Below are 16411 nucleotides of genomic sequence, written 5' to 3' on the forward strand. Positions count from 1 at the left end.
AAAAAAATGGGGGGTGTTCTAAATTGTAATGTATTTCAAATGCCCCAAAGAAACTCTCTCCTCTTGGCATCTGATTCACTTCTGGGTTCAACTCAGTCTAAAGCCCTGGATCTAGGTTTCTCTATTTGAGAAGCTGCCTCTTCTCCATGCCCTGTCTCCACCGTAGAGACCCACTGAGGTGCTCTTGTTGGCAGTGCCTCAGATTGAACCATTGGGGACTGGGCTACATGTGAGCAGCAGTGCTTTGCTCTGGATTTCATTTGGTGGCAAAGTGCATTAATTCAGATACTGTTTTTTTTTTCTTGAATTCTTGGTAATGTGAGTTGTGTATCAGGGAGCTGTGAAGGTAATGTATGGTGCGGCATGGTTTGTTCTGACTCCTCTGTGGGCGATATGCACTGTGGGTGTCTTTTTTCCCCTGAAGTTTTGCACCCAGATGGCAGGGCATAGGTGTCAACAAATCTTTGCATAAATAGAGCATCTCACCTATGCCACTCCTATGAGGAGGCCGATGAGAACAGAGGCTGAGTCAATGGCTACAGCAATAATATATCCTTTAATCACAGTGCATCCTGCGGCTGTTGTCACTAGAGGTGGCAGGAATCTCAAACAAGGAAGTATTCTAAACCCCCGAAAAGTACAGTTTCCAGGCATCTGAAAACTATGGAACCTTTTTTTACCTATGGCCAAAATATTTCTATCACCTATTGGCAGACTCTGAGAGCACCAGTGACCTTTACTAGAAAATGCCTGATCTGCTAGGGTATGAGAATTCCCATACCCCACCACCCACTTATCCTCCCAGTAGAATCACTGTAGCTGCCCTACTGGCTGACTGATTCCAGAAAAGCAGCCCCCTTAGCCAAAGGTCTCAGCTTTGAATTCCCTTTCCCCCTCTTGATGTTGTCAGTGAGCCTCATTTAAAGTGAGAAGAGTATGAGATGAGAGTTTTAAGCAAAGAAGCTCAATTTGATAGACAACCCTGAGGCTTAAAATAACAAAAGCCAACATGGTTGAACTACCCAGAAGTGGGTCCACATAAAGAATGAAAGAAACCCTCCAAGCTGCTACGTGGTTGCTTTCTCAGTCCTAGCTCTGGCTGCATGTACTCAGAGAAGTATTCTGTACCACTGAGCTGTGTTAGGCAGGCCATTAATTAGGAAATTCTAGTGGAGAATGAATGTTTAGCTGATCTAGAGCCTAATGCTTTTGTAAAGTAAGCTGTTAACTATGGAAGCCACAAGCAGCAGAAAGCGTGTGTAGGAATCCCAGAGGAGCACTTCCCAGCTAGGGAGGAAAATGTGCAAAGAAGAAATTTTAACAGGAGAGCTTTCTTCCTAGGTTCAGAATAACAGATGTTTCCCTTTGACTTTTAAAAAACCCACCTCTGAGTTTTGTTTGTTTCTTTTAAGCCCTTAGCCAATCAAAATAAATTTGTAAAATTGCTTAACTTTTAACACCTACCAGTATTTAATATCAAGGTGAGCAGGCATTCACTAAGGCAGGGATGATTTTAAATGACTGCTCTACGCAGGTATATTTAATATTTTCACTTTCAGTTACTACAGTAGAACCTCAGAGTTACATACACCTCGAGATTGGCGGCTGTTCATAACTGAAATGTTCGTAACTGTGAACAAAACATTATGGTTGTTTTTTCAAAAGTTTACAACTGAACATTGATTTAATACAGCTTTGAAACTTTACTATGCAGAAGCAAAATGCTGCTTTTAACCATCTTAATTTAAATGAAACACAGAAAGTTTCCTTACCTTGTCAAATCTCTTTTTTTAAACTCTCCCTTTATCTTTTTAATAGTTTGAATTTAACACAGTACTATACAGTATTTGCTTTTTTTTTCCTCTGCTGCTGCCTTGAAGTGTGTGGTTGACCACTGAGTTCATAACTTGGTTCTACTGTATACTGCAGTAAAACAACGCATGGAGGTTTCTGATTTCATTGGTTGCTTGTTTAAAACAATCTGAATCATTTGTACTAGTACAAGGACATTGAACTAGCCTATCCATCTTGTCCAGTACCCTGTCTCCAACAGTGGCAGAAGCTTTAGAGCAGAGGTCCCCAATCTGTGGGGAACACCCCGCTACAGGGGCACCGAGGAATGTCCGTGGAAGCATGGCTGGGTCCCGGGCCAGCCCCTACAGTTGGGCAGGGAGGGAGTGCCACCCAGCTCCAGTCCTGGCCCTGCGCCTGGGGTCTCACTCCCAGCCTATGCCCCTTTACCCCATCTGCATCCCCACTCCCAGCCCTGGCTGGCAGGGGGGAGGGGCAATGGACAGGGGTAAGGGGAGGCATGAGGTAAAAAGTTTGGGAACCACTGCTTTAGGGAATATCATAGTGGACAATTATGGACTAGCCTTCTGCTTGGGGAGGGTTTTTTTTTTTTTAATCCATCATTCAGTGTTTGGCTTAGGCCCTTCCTGTATCACATGTATTCTTTATATTTTATCAACTGTGGATGTTCTTTCTCCATATAAATGTCTAATCCGTTTCTGAATCCTGCTAACTCTTGTTTGCAGTGATATTTTGTGGCAATGAGTTCAGAAGGTTAAAGAGTGCAGTAAAAATGATTTCCTTTTATCGGGTTGCCTTTATGTCCCCTTGTTTTTGTATGATGAGGGAGGACGTAAATATTCCTATCTGATTTATCTTTCTTTACCATCGTTCTGTATACCTCCACCAGTTCCATCATATTTGTCTCCTCTCTAAAACTAGCAGTCCTAATCTTTTCAGTCTCTCCATGTGTTGAATAATTTTCGTCACCCATTTCTGGTACCTGCTCTTCTGATATATATGTGTTGAAGCGGGATGACCAGAACTGACTACAGCTCTCTCCAATTCCTTGTATTTTATGCTACCACCTTCTTTGAGTGATACAGTCTGTTACTATTTCTCTACCTATATAAACCTGTACCTTGTCAGCATGAGTGGCCTTTGACACCTGAGGCAGAAGACTTTGTGGAATATTTTAAAAAGAATAAAAAAAAAATTTCAAGATAACACCAAAACAAGGGCAAAATGAAAATGAGATTACTCTTTATTTGTATACATCAAACTCCACTCAAGATCTATTGGCCTGTTACAGTTACTTTTTAGTTACTGTCCTTTTAGCTAGGTTGTAATTCTCTATTGCCTGCTTTCTTCCTGGCCTAGCAGCTACAATTTAGGCATTAACCTTCACCAAATAAAAAAATGTGTCAAATTTTTATAGGAAAATCTAAATGCTACAGGAAATCCATTGCATCCCCTGTTCTTTAAAGACCTCTGGAACACTAGGGGAGACAAAAAAAAAACAACCAAAAAACAAAACAAAACATACTTTGATAAGAGCTAGGGCAAAAGGTAAAATGTCATCCTTTTTCTTTTGCATTGGTCTGCAAATTCTGAAAAGTATAGCTTCACTGTAGCTAAATTCTTTGTTTTACCACAGTAAAGACATTTTTCCAGTTTACTATTGATTGAGTTGTTGTTAACCTCCTCTCTAAGCTTGATAATAGAAGGTAAAGGATTGAATGTGAACCCAGCACTTTGCATGAGAATTTTTTTTTTTTTAATTCAGGTTGTGACTTAAAATAGAAAAATACATCAGAGTCAAGTCTTGAAATTTGTCTGTGTGCAAGTATGGTAGCTAATACTGGGCCATAGTCTGAAGTTTTTAATCAAATCTGGTTCAGTTAGGGACTGCAGAACTTGGCCTATTGTGGCTTCCCCGCTCCCAATGTGCGTAGTCTCTTATTTTACACACTACACTGTGTGATCTGCAGTTCCAGACATAACAAGGTGAACTAATAATAGATTAAGTTTAAACTCTGAATTTTCTGTTCCCTTATCTTGGTTTACATCAAAGCTTTACCATTGTTTTAATTAATTTCTGAGGTTTGGCAGATTATTTTGAGCAAGGCTGCTGTGCTGGATTAGGATGGAAATCTGACTGTGAATGGATTGGTTTAGAGTTTTGTGTGTATTTTCTAAGATGTTCCCAACGTCTGTTAGCACTTTGGCCAGCTGAACATCCCTGTGTTGCCAGGGGGCAGAGTCACAATTCCTGCAGCCATAATGATGTTTTAGGAAGTGACCAGATTGGATGCGTACCATTTGCCAGACTGTGAGAGTAGAGGTTTTTTTTTTAAGACTCTGCACTTTAACATGGGGGTGTAATTTACAGCTTGAGGAGACATACTCATGCAGGCTTTGAATGGGCTATTGTGCTAAAACTATAGTGTAGCTGCAGTGACATGAGGGCCTAGCTGCCCTGAGCAAGTGCCAGTCTGAGCCCATAGGGATACCCTAACCAGGGTATGTCTACAGTGCAATCAGTAGGTGTGAGTGCAGCTCATCCAGACAACTCCAAGCTAGTGTAGATCTAGCTAGCGCGGCACTAGCGTGGGTATGACTACACAAGATCAAAGCTAGCTTGAGTAACACTAGCTGTGCAATGATAGCAACATAGCGGTGATAGCATGGTCAGCAACATGGGCTAGCTGCTTGAGCAGATCCTGGGCACAGTTGTACTCTAGCTAGAGCAAAGCTAACTGGGAATGCCTACACGAGGCGCAAAACCTCCTCATGACAGTGTAGACAGTGGCTACCCAAATTACTGAATGGAAGACTGGACAAGGCATCCAAATGATGGCCACCCTTTTGGGTATGTGTTTTCAGACCAAATTGGGATGGCTCTAGCACACTGATTTAGGCACAGAGTGGAACTCCACAAATACTGGCAGTTTTTGTGTGTGTGTGTGTGTAAAATACTATTTTCTGCTTGTTTTTTATTTTAAAATGTCAGGGATATTGAGTCTGATTTTTCCCTGGTTTTATTAGAGGACTGTTAGGAGGCCCCAAACATGGGCACTGTGAAAGTCCTCATTCCTTAAATGAAAATGGCCAGTTTGTGAAGCTTTAACAGAGACCACTTTTTTCCCCATGTATTTTAGTGTTTTAAACCAGTGGTCTCCAAACCTTTTGATTGTGCACCCCTATCAGTAAAAAATTTTTGAGCATGCACCCCCAATATATATATATTTATTATGTATAAATTATATGCATGTATTACTATACTAATATATTATGTACATTATAAAACATACAAAAAATAGAAATTAAAAAAGGATGAGAGATGAAATATTGTTTATTTTTAATATTTTCATTGTTTTGTATTAATGGTACGAAAAACCTTTTTTGCTCTCAAAAATGTTTTTATTATTAATAATATTTTTAGTGAGAGCAATGTGATTGAATATGCTTCATTATTTCTGAAAATCTTGGTTTAACACTTTGTTATACAGCGATTTGAAGGTCTGGATTAGGGTTAGGGTGCGGGAAGGCGCTCAGGGCTGGGGATACAGGGTCTGGGAGAGAGTTAGGGTGCAGCAGGGTGCTCAGGGCTGGGGGTGCGGGAGGAGGCTCAGGGCTGGGGCAGGCAGGAGGTGCAGAACACTTACCTGGGGCAGCTCCTGTTTAGTGCAGGGGGTGTGCAGGTGGCTCTGCACAGCGCGGCACTGCCCCCATGGCCACAATTCTGGGAGCCGCGATTCTGGTTGCTGCCCCCCTGGGCAGGCAGGGCCACCCAGAACACAAGGGTTTTAGGGGCTGCAGGGCCCTGGGCTAAGGGGGCCCCGGGGCCCTGGCCTGCAGCTCTATAGCCCCTTTCGGAATGCGGCCCTGCGAGCACAGGCCGGAGGACTCAGGGCCACATTCCAAAAGGGGATTTAGAGCTTCAGGCCAGGGCCCCAGGGCCCCCTTAACCCAGGGCCTTGCAGCCCCTAAAGCCCCTGCATTCCGGGTGGCCCTGCCTGCGGGGGTAGGGGAGGGCAGCTTCCCTGCTCCCTCTCTCCGCCCTCTCCCCACCACTCTCCCAGTGGCGCACCTCCTGCCACACCCCCCAATGGATCCTCTTGCACACCCCACTTTGGAGACCACTGTTTTTAAACAGTCCAAAGCAAAATCACGTCCCTGCTCAGTTACTCAGGTTTTGCATCCATGGTACCTGGGATGTCATAATCCATTACTTCTGCAGCCATCCATATAGTATTCTAGGGTAGATGGGCCCTTGGTTACTCTTTTGGGAAATGACTATGCAAAACCAAACAAACCAGAGCCTTCCAAGTCTTCGTCCCACATCATGAAGAACAAACTCGTAGTTTTTCCTTTGTAGATTACGCTTAAATGGTTTTGTTTACACTGTGTAATGTTCTGCAATGTTGCTTATATGTATTGTTTTTTCTTGCTGATTTAATTTGAGTTAATGACTGTGCAGATCTCTGGCCTTGACTGTTCAAAGGTATTGCTCCCATTCACTAGACAATAATTCAGTGTTAAGGAGCCTTTTTCCAGACCTGTAATGTCACCAGTACACTTTTGCACAAGTGCTCTCAGGAGTACTTCACCTTGCAATCAGCAGCTGTCAGCGGTTTTTGTTTGGTTTTTATCACAATCTGTCCTGTTGCTAAGACTGTATCCGGAACAGCCTTTGCTGTTGTAACTTGCTGCACGGTATAGGTCAGAAAAACAGTTGTGTGCTACCCGGGGAAACTGCATCCTTCCTCTCTTATTTCACCTTGGTTAGCTGAGGTTAATGTCATGGTAAATGAAGTCCTCCCGTGATCAGTGATGAAGTATTTTTTTACAGAGATTTCTTATCTACAGAAACACTTCCTGAGCTGCCTTCCCATCCTGCCTTGGAGATATATTTCAGTTTCCTGGCATGTGTTTTTTGTTTTATTTTGTTTCATTTTTTGCCCTGCTATTTTTATCTTCTGCCTCATTTTTTAAAAAGAGTTTCTGCTGAGCCTATAATATCCAGACTGCTTAGGTCATTTCTTCAGACATTCTCGCTCATCCTTGTTGACATCCCTACCCCCATCTTTAGTCTGCTGGATTTATCTCCTATTTATTCTGTATCCTGGTAATCTAATATAGCAGACAGTCAACTGATTTAGCCCAGCCAAGACATAGTTGTGCCAATTACACAGGGTATTTCTGTAAAGATGTATTTTCCTGTCCTTTTAAATAACTATTTGAACAGGTGTGTAAATCTGAGGGTTCTCATACATTATTCTAGATGCTTTGGCACAGTGAAGAGAAATAAACGAAACAAACATTATTTTTACCAGAATGATTAGAGGCCCGTCATACTTTTGGAGATAGGCACTGTGTACCCTTTGGAATTCTCTTTAAAAAATCGCTAGTTTGACTGTAAATACAGCGAACATTGAGCCAAAAAAGTAAAAACACTGTTTTAGATAATAACATGTGGACTCAGTTACAACAAAGACTTTCACCTACTATTACATTACATTAAAAAACTACACTAAAATAATTTTAAAGTCACAAAGTCTAGCACTCTAAAGTTAAAATCTGAATTCGGGCAGTCTCCATTTGGCCACTTTGTGCATATGCATTATGATAGTATTTAATTACATGCTCAGATACACTTTTTTTTCCCACAGGACCTCTGTTCCATTCAGTGCAGAAGTAATGTAGTGAAGGAGGTTGTTGTTGGTAGGTTCCCTGCCTCATTTGTTGCAAAATTTGGAAAGTGTGTAGTGAATGAGGCAAGAGATTAACAGAAGTCATGGGTCATATAGTTAAGGCAGTTGAATGCTACCCTGGAGTAGGCTGACCAGACAGCAAGTGTGAAAAATCGGGATGAGGGTGGAGCGTAATAGGAGCTTATATAAGAAAAAGCTCCCAATATCTGGACTGTCCCTATAAAATTGGGACATCTGGTCACCTTACCCTGGAGAACTGGATTCAGTCACTGCCAGTGTTAGAGTTCCTGTGTGATTCTGGACAAGTCACTTAAACAAAACTTTTCACAGAGGGTCACTAATTGTGTGTGCCTCATTTTCTGGGTGTCTGACTTGAGACCCTTGGGTCTGACTTGCAGAAGCACTGAGCACTCACAACTGTAATTGAAGTCAATGGGAACTGTGCTTTGAGCATATAAAATGCTATATAATGCTAAATACTCTTTAAAAAAATCAGGACCTAGGCATCTTAAATTGGGCACATAAAATTAGTGGACTTTTGACATTGTACCTCAGTTCCTCATCTGTAAAATGAGAATAATACCACCACCTTGCCTCACAGGGTGTTACAAAGATAAATTCAGCAATGTTTGTGTTGCACTTGGATACTATAGTGATTAGACTGTAGAAAATCCCATGAATTAGGGCTCTACCAAATTCACAGAACGTTTTGGTCAATTTCACGGTCATAGGATTTTAAAAATTCCAAATTTCATGATTTCTTATATTTAAATCTGAAATTTCACGGTGTTGTATTGTAGGGGTCCTGACCCAAAAGGGAGTTGTGGGGTGGTTGCAAGATTATTGTAGGCGGGGTTGTGGTGCTGCTACCCTCGCTTCTGCACTGCTACTGGTGGCGGTGCTGCCGTCAGAGCTGGGCGGCTGGAGAGTGGCAACTGCTGTCCGGGAGCTCAGCTCTGAAGACAGCAGCAGCACAGAAGTAAGGGTGGCATGGTATGGTATTTCAACCCTTACTTCTGCACTGCTGCTGGCAGGACATTGCCTTCAGAGCTGGGCGCCCAACCAACAGCCACCACTCTCCAGCTGCCCAGTTCTGAAAGGCGGTGCAGAAGTAAGGGTGGCAATTCTGTGGACCCCTCCCTAAAATAACCTTGCAACCCCATCCCTGCAACTCCTTTTTGGGTCAGGACACCCAGTTTGAGAAACGCTGGTCTCCCCCGTGAAATCTGTATAATATAGGGTAAAAGCACACAAAAGATCAGATTTTACAGGGGAGACCAGATTTCACGGTCCGTGATGTGTTTTTCATGGCTGTGAATTTGGTAGGGCCCTACTCATAAGGAAATTAATAGTTCTGTCTACAGAGCAAGATTTGAATAGTCTGTAGTAAATAAGACCTAAGACTACACATTGAACAATGAGGATAAAACAAAACATTGAATAGCTGCTTATTAAGGAAGCACTGTCCAGCCTGTGTACTGAATGAGGCAGAAAAATAGTGGAAAAATAGTATGTGCTCACATAATTAAAGACTCTGTCATAATGCATGCACACAAAGGAATCAAATTAAATTATATAGGCAACTTTAATACTGGCATTTCCTACCTTTTGAGTGCTTGATTTTGTTACTATAATGCTTTTTTCATGTTGTTTTCTTGTATTTAAGTTCCTAGAGTTTTTATAAAACAAGCTGAAAATACAGAAATTCCACCACATGGAACCACAGTGACTCCCACATGAGTGATCAGGAGCGTTGAAACTTTTTGAATCCACAGTACAGTACTTCTTGAGCTAGAAGAGAAACTGATAGCAGTAGTAGGTTGTCATCCTCTATGGGGACCAGCCACTAAAGTGAGATGAGGCACGAATTTTGCCAGTAGTTCAGAGTTGCTGACAGCAGAGGAACATTGAGCCCTGGTCTACACTGGCGGGTCGGGGGGATTGATCTAAGTTATGCAACTTCAGCTACGTAAATAATGTAGTTGAAGTCGACCTACTTAGATCGACTTACCGTGGTGTCTTCACCGCGGTGAGTCGACGACTGCCGCTCCCCTGTCGACTCTGCTTGTGCCTCTCACGACGCTGGAGTACAGGAGTCAATGGGCGAGGGCTCAGGGGTTGATTTATTTCATCTAGACTAGATGCAATAAATCGATCCCCGCTGGGTCAATCGCTGCCTGCCGATCTGGTAGGCAAACCCTCAGACTCAGGACTCCTCAGGTTTATTTCAGGTTCTGTAGGGCATGTTCTCTTTGGAGTTACAGACTTGCCTGAGCCCAGGCTGGCCTCAACCCCAGCCCCTGCAGCCTGTCCTCATCCCAGTCCCAGTCTCTGCTGCTCCACATCCCAGCCTCCCACCTACGCCCTGTTCCCTTGCTCCAGTCTCTCCGATTGCCACCCTGGATCCTAACCCCTCTGCATTCAAGTCAGGTTGCTTCCTCCTTCTCCTAAACACCTGGGCACAAGCAGAGGGATCACTGAAATACAGGAGAGACATTTTCCCTGCTCTCACTTCCTGTGCCTGGCACCACACCAATGTCTGCCTAGAGGAGCAATTACAGGAAAAATCCTGCTCAGCACCTGCAACCCTGGGTTGAAATTAGGAACACCCAGTTGAAAAGGGACCCTGGCAGCTCTGGTCAGCACTTCTTCCTGGGCTGTTAAAAGTCTGGTTGGCAGCACAGTGAGTCCAGCCAATGGGAGCTGCAGGGATAGTGCCTGAGGGTGGGTGGGGGGTGCCAGCGAACAGAGCCCCTTGGCTGCCTAGGAACTAGAGGGACATGTTGCCGCTTCCCTGGAGCCTGCACGCCTCACTCCCTCCCACACCTCAACCCCTGTCCCAGCCCTGAGCTCCATCCTGCACCTGGAACCCCTCATTGCTGGGCCCACCCCAGAACCTGTATCCCCAGCCCAGAGCATATAACCCTCCTGCACCCAAAACCCCAGCCCGCAGCCCCTGCCTGCACCTCAAACCCTTCATCCCCAGCCCCACCCTGGAGCCTGCACCCCCAGCCAGAGCCCTCAGCCCCCTCCCACACTCCAAACCTCTCGTCCTCAGCCCAGAGCCTCCTCCTGCACTCCAAACCGCTCATCCCTGGCCCCACCTCATAGCCTGCACCCCCAGCCAGAGCCTTCACCCTCTACCCCAGCCCAGTGAAAATGAGCAAGTGAGCGAAGGTGGGGGAGAGCGACAGAGGGAGAGGGGATGGAGTGAGTGAGGGGCAGGGCAAGGGTGTTTGGTTGTCGGCTATTAGAAAGTTGGCATCCCTAGCTGAAATATGCTCAATACAGGTGGAATGTTCAGAGAATTATTTGCTACATTTGAACCAGTCTCTATGGAGCATGTGTGAACTAAGCTATTCAGAGGCTCATAACTTGGCCAAATCTAGGTAAAAAGCACATCCCTGCCACAGGAGCAATTCCCTTGCACAATTTCAAAGTTTTTGCCCCAAAGCATGGTGGTGGTGGTGGTGGTGCGGTCCTACAGGCTCTCAGTTAAATGGTTGACTGTTTTTTACATGGACAAAACAAAATACTTTTCCTCAGCCTTGTTCATAGTCAGCTAACAGTTTGGCTGAAATTTTCAAATATAAACAAACAAATATATCAGCATGAGGCAGACACCATGTATGGCAAAATTCAGCCCAAAGTTTGGCAAAGTTATAAGCAACTGAAAATAGGGTCTGATTATGGGGCGTGTTGGGCAACTTTAACTAGAGGCCTCACTACCTGTGCTGTCTATAATTAGATAATAGACCCCCGATCCTGCAAGATGTTCAGTGTGGGCAGACTCTCAACACTGATTTCAATGGGACTCTAAGCAGGCATTGGAGTCTGTCTGCGTGAATCAGCTTTTAGGAGTTGGCCCTAACTATGTATTAAGACTGAGTCTATTGGTTATGTTTTGACACTTTTCCCAGGAGATCATAGTAGCTAGAAAAGGGCTGAGTCAATCCATGTTTACCCCCTTATAAGAGACCTTTTTTTCCCTTGCTCAGATCAGCTGAGCATATAGTGGGTCAACCTTAAGAGTTGTTCTAGGGACTGAATAGCTTCTGTGCTTTATTCTGCTAACCAAATTACATGTTAAAAACTACTAGAGGCCTTTCAGGTTTACCGGTTTCTTCTGCTTGACTCCAGGCAGGACAAATACATTATAAAGGAACTTGATTTTGCTATTCTGAGAACCAGGAAATACTAGAAAGGATTTTTTTTGTTTAATAACTTCATGTGACTTAGATTGTATTCTAACACTAGTGGACGCAGCATGGCCTAGTGGACTGAGTGTCATTCACTCTTTGAGTTGAACTCCCATTCTAATCAATTGAAAGATGCCTCTTGACTTGAATAGATTAGAACATGTATGACTTTGTGGAAGACACTTACTGTTGTTCTTATTTTATAGGTAGGAAATCCAGGGTAAAACTAAGGTAAGTGTCTTGCCCAAGGTCAGGTGAGGTTGAAAGAGGAGCAAAGAATCTGGAAGGCTGTGGCAGAATATGTGAAAGGGGAAGGGAACCAAGTCTGAAAAGGGAGAGGTTGGGGGGGGGGGAGAAGAGGGAGGGAAGGAGAGGAATGAGGATGACAGAAGTGATGGGACTGGAGGGGATCACATAGAGACAAACATGGAAACAAGGTAATGGATGGAGGAAGATGCTTAAAAGTGGCTTTCAAATGAAACTTAAAAACCATTGAATGCCCCAACTATCTATGCAGTGACGGTTCTTCAGACACCAATAAATGAAGGCTGCCTCCAACGGCACTATTCATGAGTAAGTGCACACATGCGTAAGTGTTTGCAGGGCTGGGGCCAATGATAAGGCACATTTCCTGCTCCAAACAGCTTGCACACAAGACAGGATGAACAGCTAAGCGCTGTGGGACATAGAGATCTTGAAAGAGGAGAAGGGTCGGATGTAAGGAGGGGCCCAAAGGAGGAGAGAGGGCCTGTGGCTAAGGAAAGGGAGTGTTCCAGGCAGCATGATGGAAAGCAGAAAGACGAGAGTGTGCAAAGGCAATGAAAGGAGGATGTGAGATGAAAGCATGAGCATGGGGAGAGTAGGACAAGAGCTAGACGCGAGAGAGATGTAGGTTAGAATAGACAGAACTTTCGGTATGGGGATGAGAAGCAGGAATTTGATCAAACCAGTAATAGTTCATGAGCCTTTCAGTATTTTTCCCCTCAAATGTTTTGTAAAGAATGATCTGAGCCATTACAACCATTTCTGCTTTGATTGTTTACAGAGCCAATTTTTCCAAAGCTTGTTTAAGCCGTTCATATACACCTAGCCTAAGGATTTCCCCCGCCCCCTCATGGCACAATGGCACATCCTGCCGGTGCTAGGTGCTGGAATATTGTTAGGATTTACCTCCTATAGTAATAGCTCATTCAAGCTGCTGTGTGAGCAGTAGTTGCCCAGTTATCCTTTACATTTGTTCACCAAGCTGTAACAAAATACCTGCTCCTTGGCACAAGCCCAGATATACTGCAGGAGGATGAACTGGGATGTATAGAGGACTGCAGCAAATGGATTTGGGTTTTTACAGAATGCCAGCTTCTTTTGAGGCTCAGATTTAGACACAGAGTTGCTCAGTGAAAGGGCGTGGATGCACAGACCAGATCTTCACTCTATGAAACATAATAGAACAGTGCTAAGAATGGCAACGGCAACTCTACATAAACTTCATAGACTTTGAGAAGGCTTTTGCCAGCATTCACAGGACCAGCCTATGGTGCATTCTGTGGGCATATGGAGTTCCTTTCCATATAATCAATGTTATCAAAAGCTGCTATTTCAACTTTACATGTAGTGTTGATCACAGTGAACTCAGTTTTGAAGTCAAAACAGGAGTACATCAGGGGTGTGTCATGTCTGCAATCCTCTTCAACACTGCCATTGACTGGGTAAGAATGCTGGGGAATGTGAAAGTCTGACATATCCAAACTGTCTTCATTCCATACAACTTGCTTCAGAAAACTCCTTTTGTATATTTTGTCCCAGAACAATCTCAAACCAAGATCTACTGACACAGTGCAGCCAAGAGGATCTGAGCACCACCATTGCCAGGAGGGGTTGGAGATGGAGTGGTCATGTGCTTCAGTTGGAAACTGATTCCATCACCAGAGTAGCAATAAGATGGACACCTGAAGGCAAGCAAAAACGAGGCCGCCCGAAAACAACATGGCGAAGAGCTGTGGAAGCTGAGCTGAAAAACCTGGGACACAGCTGGGGAACCATTGAAAGACTTGCCGGAAACAAACCGGAGTGGAGGAGCTTTGTCACTGTCCTAAACACCAGAGGCATAATAGGAACATGATGATGATGATGATGATGATTCTCCTCAATGAAGACAGTTTGTGGCTCTTGGCAGCCTGCTCTTGGCAATTCTCCTTTTGTTACTGTCTTTCTCTTGGCCAGCCAGATGCCAAGACATAGTGGTGTTTTCCCCCTCCCCCTCTTGTTTCTCTGCCTTCCTACCCTCCTCCCCACAACGCAACACAGAATGATTTTGGTGTCTTGTCCAGGCTCAATAGTAGAGCTGATTGGAAAAACAGTGTTGTGGAGGTTTAGGAGAGGAGGAAGAGGAGTTTCTGAAACAAATTTCAATTTTCAATTGAAAAAAACCAAAACCCCAAAGTTTGTTTTTTGATGAAAAGTTGCAATTTTCCACAGCTAGCAGGCACTTTTCATGGGGGGGGAGGGACCCTTGTTCAGTTCAAAGCCCAAATGTCCATCAAAAATAGCTATATGTATTATACATATACTATAATATATCATAACCACATTACAAACCAATGAAAGACTTGCAATCACATGTCATTAGGTCCACAGTGCCTTTTGAACTTGATGCATTGTCTAAATCAAACAATTCCACGTACAAGTAACTGTTAGAGGAGTTTTGATTCACACTGATTCATCCATTGATGCTTCATTAAACTGATGCAATACATTATTTCAACCATGTACATTTTAGTAGATTGCCTTACAAATAGTTTTGCTGCACAGATAAAGAATATGTAAAGTAGCTGCTGTGCTTCTGGAAGAGATGGTGCTGCCTGTCAAACTTGACTCTCTCACATATTAAACAAATAACATTAAAATGATTAGACATTGGTTCCTATTACAAATAATGCAAAATGTTTACTTTTTTCTAATACTCTGTTTTAAAAAGAGGTGCAGGCAAGAAAACTGTCAAGGGCCAAACTGCCATTGACTCCAGGAGTTTTTGGGAGTCTGACTTCAGTGAGAGATTTGGGACTGAATAGTGTCTGACTGCACAGGGGCCAGAACTGTGAAACTCAGGCTCCAAACTTTGGAGGGTTTGAAATTTGGATCCAGATTTTAGAGGCCAGGCAAGAAAGAGCTTGGTTTGGATTTAGCAACATTGGGGTGAAGGGATGGGATTTGGATGCAGAGTTTTGGTGTTGAGTCCTTCTCTACACAATGAGTTTATATTTCAATACTATCAATTACTTTTAATGAAGAGAAGGGGCATTCTGCAGGAAATGTAATATCTATAACAGGGGTGGGCAAACTTTTTGGGGCGAGGGCCACATCTGGGTGAGGAAATTGTATGCAGGGCCGGGGCAGGGCGGGTGGAGTGCGGGATGTGGAGGAAGGGGCTCAGGACAAGGGATTGGGGCAGAGAAGAGGTGCAGAGTGTAAGAGGGGGCTCAGGGAAGGGGGTTGGGGTACAGGAGGGGTACGGAGTGCAGGATAGGGCTCAGGGCAGGGAGTTGGGGTGCACGGGGTGCAGGGTGCAGCAGGGAGCTCAGGGCAGGTGGTTGGAAAGCACAGGAGTGCAGAAAGGGGCTCAGGGCAGGGAGTTGGGTGCAGGAGGGGTGCGAGGTACAGGCAGAGAGCTTAGGGCAGGAAGTTGGGGGGTGGGGGGCAGGAGGGGTTTGAGCTCCAGCCCGGTGCCGCTTACCTAAAGTGGCTCCGGGGTGGCAGTGGCGCACACTAGGGCCAGGGCAGGCTCCCTGCATGCCTGCCCTGTCCCCACGCCACTCCAGGAAGTGCTGCGGCCCCTGGGTGGGGGGGGGGGCAGAGGGCTCTGCGTGCGCACATGGAGCCTTTTGCCTCCCGGCCTGGGGGCTGCTTCTGAGAGCAGCGCCGGGCCCGCAGCACCACCAGGGGTAATCCCGCGGGCCGGATCCAAAGCCCTGAAGGGCCGGATCCGGCCCGCGGGCCATAGTTTGCCCATCCCTGATCTATAATATAATATGCACATCTGTCCAGGCAGGCACGTGCGCACACAATGGGACAGATCTTCAGCTGGTATGAATCAGTGTAGCTACATTGACTTCAGTGGATCTGGCCCTAAATATTAGGGCTTTTAAACGATTAAAGAAGATTATTATAATTAATCACGAGATTTAAAAAATAGCCATAATTGCAGTTTTAATCACATTGTTAAACAATAATAGAATACCAATTTAAATGCAGTGTGGAAGCATGTCCTCTGGCATGGTGGTCAAAGCATGAAGGGGCATATGAATGTTTAGGATCTCTGGCACTTAAATACCTTGCAACGCCGGCTACAACAGTGCCATATGAATGCCTGTTCTCACTTTCAGGTGACATTGTAAATTAGAAACGGGCAGCATTATCTCCTGTAAATGTAAACAACTGTGTTTGTTTTAGCAATTGGCCGAACAAGAAGTAGGACTGAGTGGACTTGTAGGCTCTAAAGTCTTGCATTGTTTTGTTTTTGAGTGCAGTTATATTAAAAAAAAATCTACATTTGTAAGTTGCACTTTTCATAATAAAGAGATTGCACTACAGTACCTGTGTGAGATTAACTGAAAAATACAATCTTTTGTTTCCTTTTTACAGTGTAATCAAAAATATGAGCACTGTACATTTTTTATTGTTGTAATTGAAATCAATATATTTGAAAAT

Source organism: Mauremys mutica, chromosome 2 (genome assembly GCF_020497125.1).
Source record: "Mauremys mutica isolate MM-2020 ecotype Southern chromosome 2, ASM2049712v1, whole genome shotgun sequence".
Lineage (NCBI taxonomy): Eukaryota > Metazoa > Chordata > Testudines > Geoemydidae > Mauremys > Mauremys mutica.